Source organism: Lepisosteus oculatus, chromosome 12, assembly GCF_040954835.1.
Source record: "Lepisosteus oculatus isolate fLepOcu1 chromosome 12, fLepOcu1.hap2, whole genome shotgun sequence".
In the NCBI taxonomy this organism is placed as follows: Eukaryota; Metazoa; Chordata; class Actinopteri; order Semionotiformes; family Lepisosteidae; genus Lepisosteus; species Lepisosteus oculatus.
Window position 1 is genome coordinate 39,807,229 of NC_090707.1, and position 12,464 is coordinate 39,819,692.

General features: G+C 45.0%; 2 long non-coding RNA genes across 2 annotated transcripts; one reads left to right on the top strand and one right to left on the bottom strand.

The window, feature by feature from the left end:
- The first annotated feature begins 1,958 nt into the window (after nt 1-1,958).
- Nucleotides 1,959-4,588, top strand: LOC138241999 (uncharacterized). Its single transcript, XR_011191277.1, has 3 exons — nt 1,959-2,401; nt 3,137-3,238; nt 4,134-4,588. It is a non-coding gene; the product is annotated as an uncharacterized lncRNA (long non-coding RNA).
- Nucleotides 4,589-5,330: 742 nt separating this feature from the next.
- Nucleotides 5,331-8,389, bottom strand: LOC138242027 (uncharacterized). The gene is made up of 2 exons (XR_011191304.1): nt 8,264-8,389; nt 5,331-5,860 (listed from the first exon to the last, which is right to left on the bottom strand). It is a non-coding gene; the product is annotated as an uncharacterized lncRNA (long non-coding RNA).
- Nucleotides 8,390-12,464: the final 4,075 nt, after the last annotated feature.

The window sequence follows — 12,464 nt, forward strand, 5'->3', positions numbered from 1 at the left end:
CCTCTTTCACCAGCCTGTAAAGGGGGTTGTTATAATATGGGGTCTTTCTCTTTAACAACCTCAAACCGCAGGAAAGAAATGCTTCATTTATAAGATTGAAATATAACCAGAAAGTATAAAAATAGCTATTTGTGTGTATCATGTCAGAAATATTTGTTTTTATTTTAAAAGAATTTAGAAGAGAAATATGATTAATAAGGCAGTAGAATCCATTTAAACTGTCATTTTCCTGTTTAGGTTGGAAAGTTTAATTTGATCGAGTCCACTTGAGCGCCTAAGCAACTGTTTGGGTAGTTTGGCTGGTGTGGTGGTGCTCTCCAAATACCTGATCCAAACGGACAGGGAGACAAAGTGAGAAAGAAAAGGTGTAAATAACAGACATATCATATGCAGAATACAGTAATGTGCTGTTCAGCACAGTGACCTAGAGTGAAGATGGAAATCAGTCATTCTAGTGCTCTCAACGGCTTTCCATTACAAACGGACCAGGGCTTCCTGAGACACAGGCAGCTGGAGTTATATAGAGTTAGAGGTTGTTTTCACGGCACCAGCCGACTAAAGCAGAGACCTCCTTCCACTCCAGAATTTTTTTTTTTATTTGGGTGGGATCATCTGGAGTCTTGATTCCTTTCACGGAGTCAGCAGTAGATACACAGCTGTTAGCATAGGAGGAGTACAGAAGAGGTGACAGCAGTGCTGGGGACCCTCTGGCACAACCAGAGGTGTGAAATTGAAATTGTTTGGAAGGAATGGGAAGCTAAAGGCAGAGTCACAATCTCTGATTCATGTAATCAAAACAGTAAGTTCTTTCCTCGGGCAGCTTCGTTAGAACATTTTAAATAGATGTAAAAGTGTATTTACAGACTATATCAGCCCTTATCTTTATTAACCTGGTTTAATCTTTTTTTCAGAAGTGTAAATATATTATACTATGTACCCCTGATGGTATTATTGATGTGCTATAAATATACTCTTGTTTGTATTGTATCTATTTTTATTGCTACCATAAAAAGTTAAAAAGAACTGCACTTTCGAGAAATGTCCACTGGGCGGCGACAGAGATACACGAGTCTATGGCGGCGAGTCCAATAGCGCCCCCGTACAGATGCGTTGTGCAGAGATTGAAAATCAATACAGATGATAACTGTGACGTTTGTGACAGCAACTCTGAAAGATAACGTAAAGAAGGAAACTAATATTGACATTACTTTTAAAGAAGTTAAATAAAACTACATTTTAAACCTATTGAAAGTAATATGAAAATATCGTTTGTATTTAAAAAAATCCGATACTTCCCTGATATAATAATTAACGAAATGCTGTAAGAGGAGACCCATGTTTAAACACTTGAAAACGGATGTAAATGCGTCTGTACAGACAATTTGAAACATGTACGGACCTTATCTGCTTTTGTTTACTATTAAACAAGATTACTTGTTTAATCTTTTTCCATAACATGTACATGTATTATCGTATGTACCCCTGACTATACTCTGTGTTATATGTATTCTTGTTTTTATGGCATGTATTGTTGTTATAATTAAAAATAAAAAGACGCGACTCGATTACGTCAAAAGGAAGTCGCCACAGGGCTTGTGGGAAATGTAGTCTTTATAGTGCTCTGGACTGCGCTCCACACGTGTTCCGCAGATTTGATTGAGCATCAGAATTAATTATACAATGTCAGTGTATTTACCGTGTCGCGGATTTTTATGTCTGTCTTACAAGACGGACTCGGCAGGAGCTGTTTCTTGCTCTCCGGAGTGAAGCTGCTCTGGGAAGAGACGAGCAAATCTTCAGACTCTTTGTAAATGAGACATCATGACAGCTGTGCCGACCTGCTCTTTATTGACCAGTTGAACCTGTTTGTGTAAAAAGCAGGAGTCTTGTGTACCCCTGATTGTGTTATGTGTACTCTAGTGTGTTTGCAGCGCTCGTCCTGCCTGGTTTATCAACTCGACACAGAAACAAAACCCACTGCCGTCGTGTCTGTGGGTTTTTGAGCTCTCTTGTCTTGTTTGCAAACTTTTCTCCGGTGTTTATTTTACTTTGTTAAATAAAACGGGGTTGCCGGGGCAACGGAGCTGCAGTAGTTGTTGCCGGAGCGGGTCTGACCTCCAGCAGGTCAACAGGCGGCTTTTTTAATCTAATCTGCGAGAAAAACAGAAATTTAAGAAACTTTAGTCTAAAAAGCGCTGGCTGGAGTATTTTGTGGAAGAAACGGTGACTCGCAGGCTGTGGGACAGGACTATCAGGGACACATCAGCGCTGGACACCAGCCTCACACCGCTGGGCTCACTGCACCATGAGCGAGTCCGTCGGCGCCTCCTCCTGCTGGGGTGTGTTGCTGCAGGAGTGAGGAGTCTCCGGTCTCCGGTCGCGTCATGATCTGCAAGTGGAGGTGAGAGACGGCGGCGCAGTGGGTGGCAGCGCTGGGAGCCTGGATTTAGTTCCTGGGGTGCTGTGTGTGTGGAGTCTGCATGCTCTGCCTGTGTTCTCATGGGTCCTGTTCATGGGGTGCTGTCTGTGCGGAGTCTGCATGCTCTGCCTGTGTTCTCATGGGTCCTGTTCATGGGGTGCTGTCTGTGCGGAGTCTGCATGCTCTGCCTGGGTTCTCATGGGTCCTGTTCCTGGGGTGCTGTCTGTGTGGAGTCTGCATGCTCTGCCCCGTTCTCATGGGTCTGGTTTCCTGGGGTGCTGTCTGTGTGGATACCTGGTGAAGAGACCCAGTGAGTGTTTGTGTGGCCAGCTGCGTCAACTTCAATAAAACTGGCCTTTTGGTTTGTTTGAGTGCTGACTTGCTATGGTGTATTTTTTCTCTCTGTGAACAACACGTCCTACGGCCAACACTACCCACACAGGAGGTGTGTGCGTGACAGCTCCTCAGCTGCAGCAGGAGTCCAAGTGTGCACAGATTTCTTGTTGGGGTTTGTTGTTTGAAGTTTCTGTTTGTATGAACAAACATGCAGACTCCACACAGACAGCACCCCTGGAATCAAACCCAGGGCCCCGGTGCTATGAGGCAGCGATGCTAACCACTGTGCCGCAGTGTTGCTCCCTTTGAAAATGTCTGACTTCCGTTTTAATTTCAGGTCACAAGCTTATAAATGGTCTCACAACGTTTGTCTCATCTCAGGTTTCTCTGACCAGTCCCAAAGACCTGTAGTCACTGACAGCTTCTGCAGTCTGATGGTTCATTTCAGTAGGCTGGAGGGATGGCGCAATTATCCTCAAATCAGTGAGTATTGTTTTGCTCTTGTAACATGAAACATCAAAGAGAAGTCAACAGACTATTCCGTGAAACTGTTCAGACTGGCCCGTGGTGATTTTCTGGGTCCTTTAGTAAGCTGACCGGGACTGTGTCATCGACACACTTTGTGAGAAGCCAGTCTATGTGTTTGCTCTTGTGATCATTGGTGAACGAATGTAAGAGAGTGTAAGAGAGGGAGAAGATTCGGCCCTGGAGTGATCCAGTTTTCTATTTAACAACCTCAAACTGCAGGAGAGAAATGCTTCATTTCTAAGATGGAAATATAATCAGAAAGTATAATTAGCCATTTGTGTATATCATGTCAAAAAATGTTTTATATATAAAAAGAATTTAGTAGAGACATTTGCTTAATAAGGCAGTAGAATAAATGTTGTGATGCTGGTGTGATGGTGCTCTCCAACAAACTGATACAAATGGACAGAGAGACAAAGTGAGAAGGAAAATGTATACATAACAGACATATATGCAGAATACAATACAGTGCTATAAAGTACAGTACCCTAGAGTGAAGATGGAAATCATTCATTCTGGCGCAGAAGAAGTGAATCTGCTCTCAATGGTTTTCCTGTACAAATGGAACACGTTGTGAATTCTACATAATTCACAGGAAACAAAATAAACAACTCATTCACTCCCCTGCTGTCCGTGACCCAAAGCTCAGTAATCATTTCGCTACTGAAGATCATGCAGTTTTTAATGCTTTTCATTTTAACATCCTATTTGTTAATATTTCCTCTTAGATGAGAATATTCTCTTCGGCGTGTCTTTACAACTCTTCTCTTATTGCTCCTCTTGTCAGTAATCGGGTGTGAAAGCTCTCTCTGTCGGAATCAATGTCTTACCTCTCCGTCTTGTGTTTCAGGTCTCCTCTGGCTGCTGACCCTGCCGTCAGGACAGAACACATCCCGCACTGACCACACTGCTGGGTTTACTGTATGTGACAATCAAGAGCTTGAGCAACACATCTAATGTGATCTCTGCACGCTTCCCGAGGAGCAGAGATGATAAGGTCTGTGTCTGTTCCCGAGTCTTTGCGAGAGGCCTGTTTAGTCTGTCACCGAGATGATTTTAGATGCCTGTGAGTCGTGCCCACTGAAAAATGAAATAGTGCAGCACAATGAGACTTCAAGCAAAGATCTCATTAGCCCCTTCTGTGAATTGGTGTCTCGCAAGAGATCTTCCATCTCTTTGAAAGTTTCACAGCTTTGACCTCTAGATTAGAAATGACACCAATTGCACATGGGTCCAGCAACGTTCTATATAGTGCACATCACCATCGGGATGAAAAACAAAAATCCCCAGTGGGAGTCCAGTCTTTCCCTGCTACGCAAGTTGCTTTTCGTTAGGTGAGATCGCAAGTTCTTATTGGAGAATGTTGTACAGTTTCTTAATGCAATAGGGCGAGTAAGACTGAAGTTCCCCCCGTGTTGGCCGATCAGTGGAACGAAACTGAAAAAAGCTCCTTGAAACTGTGATTCATACACTTATACACTGGCTCAGCATGGTGCTCACCTGCTGTCCTTGGGTGTCTGCTGAAATTTGATTTTTTTTCAGGAGCACTGTGACCCAGAGCTCAATAATCATTTCAGCTACTGAAGATCATTCACTTTTTAATGCTTTTCATTTTAGCATCCTACTTGTTAGTATTTCCTCTTAGGTGAGAATACTCTGGTACTTTTCTGGGTCTTAGTTGAGTGAGCTTTATTAGAATAATTGAACAATACTTTCACCTCCACATAACACTCATAGATTTTTCCAGGGTTAAATATGGGAGCCACGTTTCTTACATGTATCCTTTTGTAAGTTGATTCACAAAGCTTTCACCGCCTCCACTGCAGTGAATCACTTTGTTTAGCAAGTGATCAGGTGGAACAGTTTAATTTCTTCCTGCAAATAATGCCTTTTCCTTTTTCATCCCATTCAAGTCTCCGTCCTAGTTAAAGTCATTTTGATGTAGAGCGGCAGTGGTCCAGTTGAAAGGTTCAAGGTTTCACTGTGTTTTAGAGTGCAGATAAAGAAGATAATAGGAGAGGAAACTGGAAAAGCCGTGACTCTGTCATTCCATTCAATTCAATTTATTTTCATATAGCGCCTTTCACAACAAGGTTGCCCCAAGGCGCTGAACAATGCAGGTAAATATACATTTTGTGAATACAGAACTGAAGACAATGGAGGAAAGGAACCAAAGACTCCTCAGTAAGGAGAATAAAATCCTCTAGGGGTCCAAGGTCAACTGGCTGCCCAACCCCTTTGGGCATGCTAACATTATATCATTAAAAAAAAAGAAAGAAATGAATGCGGGTATTAATCCATCCATCCATCACGTCGTCTGTATGTCAGTACCCCATGCAGGTCTCTGCAGACCAGCAGAATCCTCCTAAACGACAGTTGTATCCATGATGCCCCTCTTGGATCCATGGCACTGATGCAGCATTCAACTCACATGGTGCCCAGCCCAGGACAGACAGGCCTCTGAAACTATGCTGTGTACAGTATTTCTCCTCTGCAGCATCCCTGCGAGGCAGGACAGGTGCCTGACCTCTGAGAGCCTTGTAAGTAAGTAGAAGGAGTTTGAAGTCCGCCCTGTACCTGAGAGGAAGCCAATGAAGAGAGAGAAGTATGGGGGTTATGTGGTCATTCTTTCTGCTCCAAGTAACAATTCTAGCTGCTGCATTCTGTAAGTATTCAAACTCTTTGCTGTGACAAATCTAACGTACTTTAGGCAGACAAAACAACCTTAAAAAGCCACATGATTTTTAAGTAGTCTGTCTGTGTGTAGTAACAGTGGTTCACATTATTTCAGAACGTATACGCCCGTCTCTGTAACTTTCCTCAGTCAGCTAGTGAACATTCTGTATTTACACCACGAATGCACTACTTTGTCTCGCGCGCGGTCACACTGGCCGTCCACAGGCACGGGCAGGAGCAGGGAACACGAGGCCGCTCTGTAGTGCCCCTGTGGCTCTCCAGCAGAGGGGAGCACTTTGCTCAACAGCCCTGAGCCGAAGGACCCAGTGATAAAGCTGAAAATCTGGCAAGTCCCCCAGTCTCCCTGGGGCGCTGAAGAGGATTTCATCTGATGCTGAGGTTCCTGTAACTCAACACAAAATTGAACACGGCGAGTTATGAGTTTGTGAAGAAGTGACAGCGGAACAATGTCAAACAGGAAGTTAACCTACAGGAAAGAATGAATGGAATCTCTGATATTCAAGCACGCAGTGTGACATCCACTGTCTATTCAAATCTACTCTGCAAGTCTTACCATTCTTTTTCATACACCGTCTCCTGGTTATTGTTTTGTGAGTGCTTGAACTGTTTCTCAGTAGAAATAAGACCGATAACTCACTGCTTCAGGATGCACACTATCGTCGGTGAAACCTGTGGTGTAAGCAAGCGAAAAGAGACAGATCCTTCTAAAACACAGAGGCCATCGGCAGGGCAGAAACACTCTGCAACAGGTAGGAGCTGTGGAGCCGTGATTCCCCCGAGCCAGAGCCCTCGTCCTCCCTCGACAGCGAACTGAGCTCCAGCGACTAGAGCAGCTACCTGCCGTTGTGGGACCTCCTGCAGATTGGGAACGGGTAAGGCAATTCGACACGAGCCCACTCCTCTTCCCACTGCTTACACCCCTATAACAAATAGTTTCAGGGTATTCAAGTACAGGATAAAGAGATGACAGGTGTTCCCAATTGGCTGAGGATACAACTCTCTCTCTGAGAAAGCACACAGAGGTGGACAAAGCAATTAAATGCCTTTACAAGTCATTTCCTCTGTTTCTGGTCTTTCTTTACATATCAGAAAAGTGAACTGGTGGCTGTTGGAAAGTGTCTGCTCCGTACATAATATACATGTAAAAGATGTGATTAAATATCTTGGTATTAAGATTTTCAAAAAGGTGATTTTGTGATTTGTGATTTGATGTTCTCTACCTTAGTAAAATAAAAAAAAAACTTTATTCATGGTTGCTATTTGTCAAACACGGGCAGAAGGAGGCCTAAATGCTACAGGGTTTAGAGCATCTAATACCGATACCGACAGTATTATTTACAAAATTAAGCAAAGTAGGTGATGTATGTTTCCCTAATTTAATCACTCAGGAACTACGTATTGATGCTTTTAAGAAACTAACAGTAGCCCATCAGAAACTATGGAAGAATTTACAACCTTTATTAGACTACAAGGAAAACAATTTAGTTATACTTGTACTAATAAATACTTCAGATCCCTCTCGCAATCTCACAATATCTTGTCAAACTATTTTGGAGCACCTCTTTGGGGAAAGTGAGTGGAATCAAACATGACTATTGTCAAACAGATTTTGTATGAATAATAAGGTTAAGGCGTCAGTACAAAATTGTACATTGAATCGACCCGGTAAAGATACACAGTGTGCATAGATTTAAAAGTAATATAGATGATAATTGTCTATCTCAAAGCAGCCCAGAAACCTTACGTTTGTTTTTGTTTTGTTCTGTTGTTAAAACACTCTGAACAGATCGGCAAAATGGTGTAAAGAAGGCTTCTAATTCTGACATTTCCTGTAGACAAATTGATGTTATTTTACTGCTCAATACTGCTGAACCGAATCTAAAATATAATGTATCATTGGCTTAATCATTATACTTGCTCGTTATGAGATGTAGAAATAGCCTAAAGATGAGAAATAATCGAAAATTGAATAATTAGACCGTATGTCGTAGTAGCAGATTGTACTTCTCGCCTACTTGATGTGGTCGAGCAACTCCACAATCGCCATACAATCCGTCCGTTCTCATGCTCTGACTTTCAGGTTGGGCAGTGGAATGGATTCCAGGGCAAACTCGTTCTTGTTTGATTATCCGTGTGAAATCTCGCCCAATATAACAGGTAAGCTCATGCACTGAAATGATGCGCTTCCAAATTAAAGCGACACGCATTTGAATAATTCAAAATACACACGAGGGAACGTCTCCAAACCATGTCTAAGTATCACAACATGAAAGCTGTGCGTACCTTATCTTTATTTGACTGTATAATGTACTCCAGTGATCTGTAACGTAGTCTTGCGTGCATCGTAAAGGATCCGGATTTCCGGCTACGGAAAACCCGGAGTGGATCAGCCTTTCCACCGGACCCGGACTTCCGGCTACGGAAAACCCGGAGTGGATCGGCCTTTCCACCGGACCCGGACTTCCGGCTACGGAAAACCCGGAGTGGATCGGCCTTCCACCGGACCCGGACTTCCGGCTACGGAAAACCCGGAGTGGATCGGCCTCCCACCGGATCCGGACTTCCGGCTACGGAAAACCCGGAGTGGATCGGCCTTCCACTGGATCCGGACTGCCGGCTACGGAAAACCCGGAGTGGATCGGCCTTCCACTGGATCCGGACTGCCGGCTAAGGAAAACCCGGAGTGGATCGGCCTTCCACTGGATCCGGACTGTGAGCAGCTTTTGTCCAATCGGCGCTGAGATTTCAGCAGGAGGCGGGAGACAGGCTCTTGTCCAGTCACACAGCTTCAGTCCCGGGACTTTTCCGAATTCCGGCGGGCGGTGACACTTCCGAGAAATGTCCACTGGGTGGCGACAGAGATACACGGAGCTGAGTCTCAAAGCGCTATCGGAAAGACTTGAAATCGGAAAGAAATACATTTGTTACGTTTTAATCCCATCGAAAAGGAAGATGAAAATATCGTTTGTATTTTAAAACATTATTATACTTGCGCAACATAATTATTAAGGGAATGGTGTGAGAGGAGACCGTGTTTGAACAGTTTAAGACGGATGTAAAGACATTTTATTTCAGAATGTCTTTCTGAAATGTGTCTGTTTCTGTGTTGTAAGAACGTTGAAGCATGGACGGGCCTTATCTGCATTTACCTTGTTGAATCTTTTTTTCCATAAAATGTACATGTATTATTTCATGTATCCTGACAATACGACTGCTTCGTTACGTTTTCTTGTAGTTTTTGGTCTCATAAAAAATACAAAAGTATGAGTCGATGACGTCAAAATGGTGTCGCCCACAGGGCTTATGGGTAATGTAGTCTCTGTAGTTCACTGGGCTGCCCTGCCCATGTGTTTCGCTGATTTCATTGAACATTAGAATGAATTATATTAATACAATTTCAGCGTATTTATCGTGTCTTGTATTTCTTTGTCTCTCTTATGTGTTCCCTTGTGTGTATGTTTTCTTGTATTTCACTTGTCTGCGGCGCTGGTTAATCGACCCGGCACATAAAGCAAACCCACTGTCCTCGTGTTTCTTAGCTCCCGTCTTGTTTGCAAACTTTTCTGCTGTGTTTATTTTACTTTGTCAATAAAACGTGGTTGCCGGGGAAACGGTGCTGCAGAAGTTGGTGCGAGCTGACCTCTAGGAGGTAAACAGTCGGCTTTTGTAATCTAATCAGCGAGCAAAGCAGAAACGTTAGTCTAAAAAGCGCTGGCTGGAGTATTTTGTGGACATTATGCAGAAGAAAAGGAAGAAACGGTGAGTCGCAGGCTGTCGGTAAATATCAGCGCTGGACACCAGCCTCACACCGCTGGGCTCACTGCACCATGAGCGAGTCCGTCGGCGCCTCCTCCTGCTGGGGTGTGTTGCTGCAGGAGTGAGGAGTCTCCGGTCTCCGGTCGCGTCATGATCTGCAAGTGGAGGTGAGAGACGGCGGCGCAGTGGGTGGCAGCGCTGGGAGCCTGGATTTAGTTCCTGGGGTGCTGTGTGTGTGGAGTTTGCATGCTCTGCTCATGTTCTCGTGGCTCCAGTTTTCTGGGGTGCAAAATTCTGTTTATTTCACAAGACGGACCCGGGCAGCAGCATGTGTCTGCAGCGCTCATCCTGCCTGCATGTTTGCAAACTTTTCTCCTGTGTTTATTTTACTTTGTTAAATAAAACGTGGTTGCTGGGGAAACGGTGCTGCAGAAGTTGTTTCGATCTGACCTCCGGGAGGGAGACAGCTGGCAAAGCCGAAACTTAAGTCTAAAAGGCGCTGGCTGGAGTATTTTGTGGACATTTTGCGGAAGAAAAGGAAGAAGCGGTGAGTCGCAGGCTGTGTGACAGGACTGTCGGGGAAATGTAAGCGCTGGGCTGAGCGAGTCCGTCGGCGCCTCCTCCTGCAGGAGTGAGGAGTCTCCGGTCTCCGGTCGCGTCCTGATCTGCATGTGGAGGTGAAAGGCTGAGAGACGGCGCACATGCTCTGCACATGTTCTCATGTGTCTGGTTTCCTGGAGTGCTGTCTGTGTGGAGTTTGCATGCTCTGCTCATGTTCTCAAGGGTTTCCTGCCGCTTCTGCAGTCCAGTGTTGGTGAGTCTGTCGGGTTGATTGTGTTGTGGTGTGAGTGTGCCCTAAAGGGGTTTTAATAGTATGGGGTTTGTGTGTTCACTTGTGTGCAGACCACTGGAGAGACCGGTTGTTTTTTGCCAGGCAGACTAATGGCTGCATATTCAATTCCAGCTACTGATGTTGCCAAACCAGCAAGTGGGACAGTGTTTGAAAACCCTTTCAATGAAAGGTTTGTAGAACAGTGTTGCTATTGTTCTGTTTAATTCGAGGTCACCAAGCTTATAAATGGTCTCACAACGTTTGTCTCTTTTCAGGTTTCTCCGACCCGGAGAGTGAACAAAGAAGTGATAAGGGCCCATAACACCTAAGCTCGGCACTCTCACACTCTTCAGCCACACGAGCTTCCTCCTGGTAAAATACTGGGCAAGCCCCTTTCTGACAGGGACAGTGGAAAACCCCCTGAGGGAGATGGGCTGAGGGGAGGAATAAAACCATCTGAGCCGGAACGGAGCACGCTCCCGATTCCCACCAGACCTGGGAGACGACACAGGCAGCACAAGGGAAGCTGCGGCGCGCGAGTTCGCGGAGGCAAGGACCGATTGACGACCACGGGAGACAGTGGCATCGGAACAGAGGTACTGTACAGAGACTTTTAATACCTGAAGGCAAGGAGCGAGAAACCGGCCCGGCTAGCCGCTCCAAACTGAGGGAAATGGAATACAGTTTGCGGGAGGATTTCTAGTGGAACCTGAACGGAGTCTGGGGAAATGGGACCGGCCTCTCGTTCACTGGGGCCATCAAAGACTTTACAGGTACGAAGAAGAATCGTTCGAGTGGCCACTCTTCGGTACTTGACAGAAAAGACTGCCGTCCCTCTGGATTCATTATGACCCTTGGAAGGACCTTTTGTTGCTGCTGTTTTCGTTGTGTCTTTGGCTGGTGGTGAATGTGGATAGAAAATAAAAAGGTCACTTATACGATACACATGCTTGTCGCTGGTCTGTGTGGGCATTGGTGGATCTGGGAGATCAACAGAACCTGTGGTAATGGAGAGGGGCCCTAGCACCCTGTTTGCACTGCTAGGTGCCGTAGTCATATATGAGGCAGGAAATAATTCTTGTTTGAGGGGTCACCTCACTGTGACACGAACGTGTTGGGAAGACGCGCCAGTTCTGACGTTAGTGCGACGGGTCTGTAGGCATTAAGGCAGGTTCTTGTGTCCTTTTTTGGAACAGGAACAATAACAGAAGATTTGAAGCAGTCTGGCACTGTGCACTGGGACAATGATTGCTTAAAAACGACTGTAAAGATTGGAGCGAGTTGGCCAGCACAGGGCTGTAGTGTGGCTGGAGATACACAGTCAGGTCCTGCTGCCTTTTTACAGTTTTGCTTTTTGAATAGCCTTAACACATCCTGTTCTTTGCTTCACAGGGCATTCTCAAGACTTGCAAACGGCGTCAAGTCTTCGTGAGAGATTGAGTGTGAGTGGGTGTGGCACTCCAGTTGAGTGGGGGACAATAGCTCATCCCCAGGATGTGAATTATTTGGAGGAGTTGCGAGACTGCCATGGACAAGGTCGTTGGAGATCCTTTGTGTTTCAGACCTGCTGTAAAATGTGTTATCTGGTAGAGAGTGATCAAGATGTATCTGAGGGGATTTTCTTTTGGAATTGGTAACAGTTTGGAGACCTTTCCAGACAGATAAACAGTCTTTGTTAGCAAACAGTTGTTCTAGCTGTGGACAGGAGGGGAATCAAAAGGTAGAGAACACTATTTTTAGAGAAATGGCCCTAAAGGAACAAAGCATAGTGTAGGATGCCACTAGCTTAAGTCTTAACAGCACTGCATGAGAGGAGACGCCAGTGTCTATTTGTTCTGAGGGGTCCTCAGAAAGGTCAAAAGGTTGCAAACAGATAGGAGACTGGTTATATGCCTG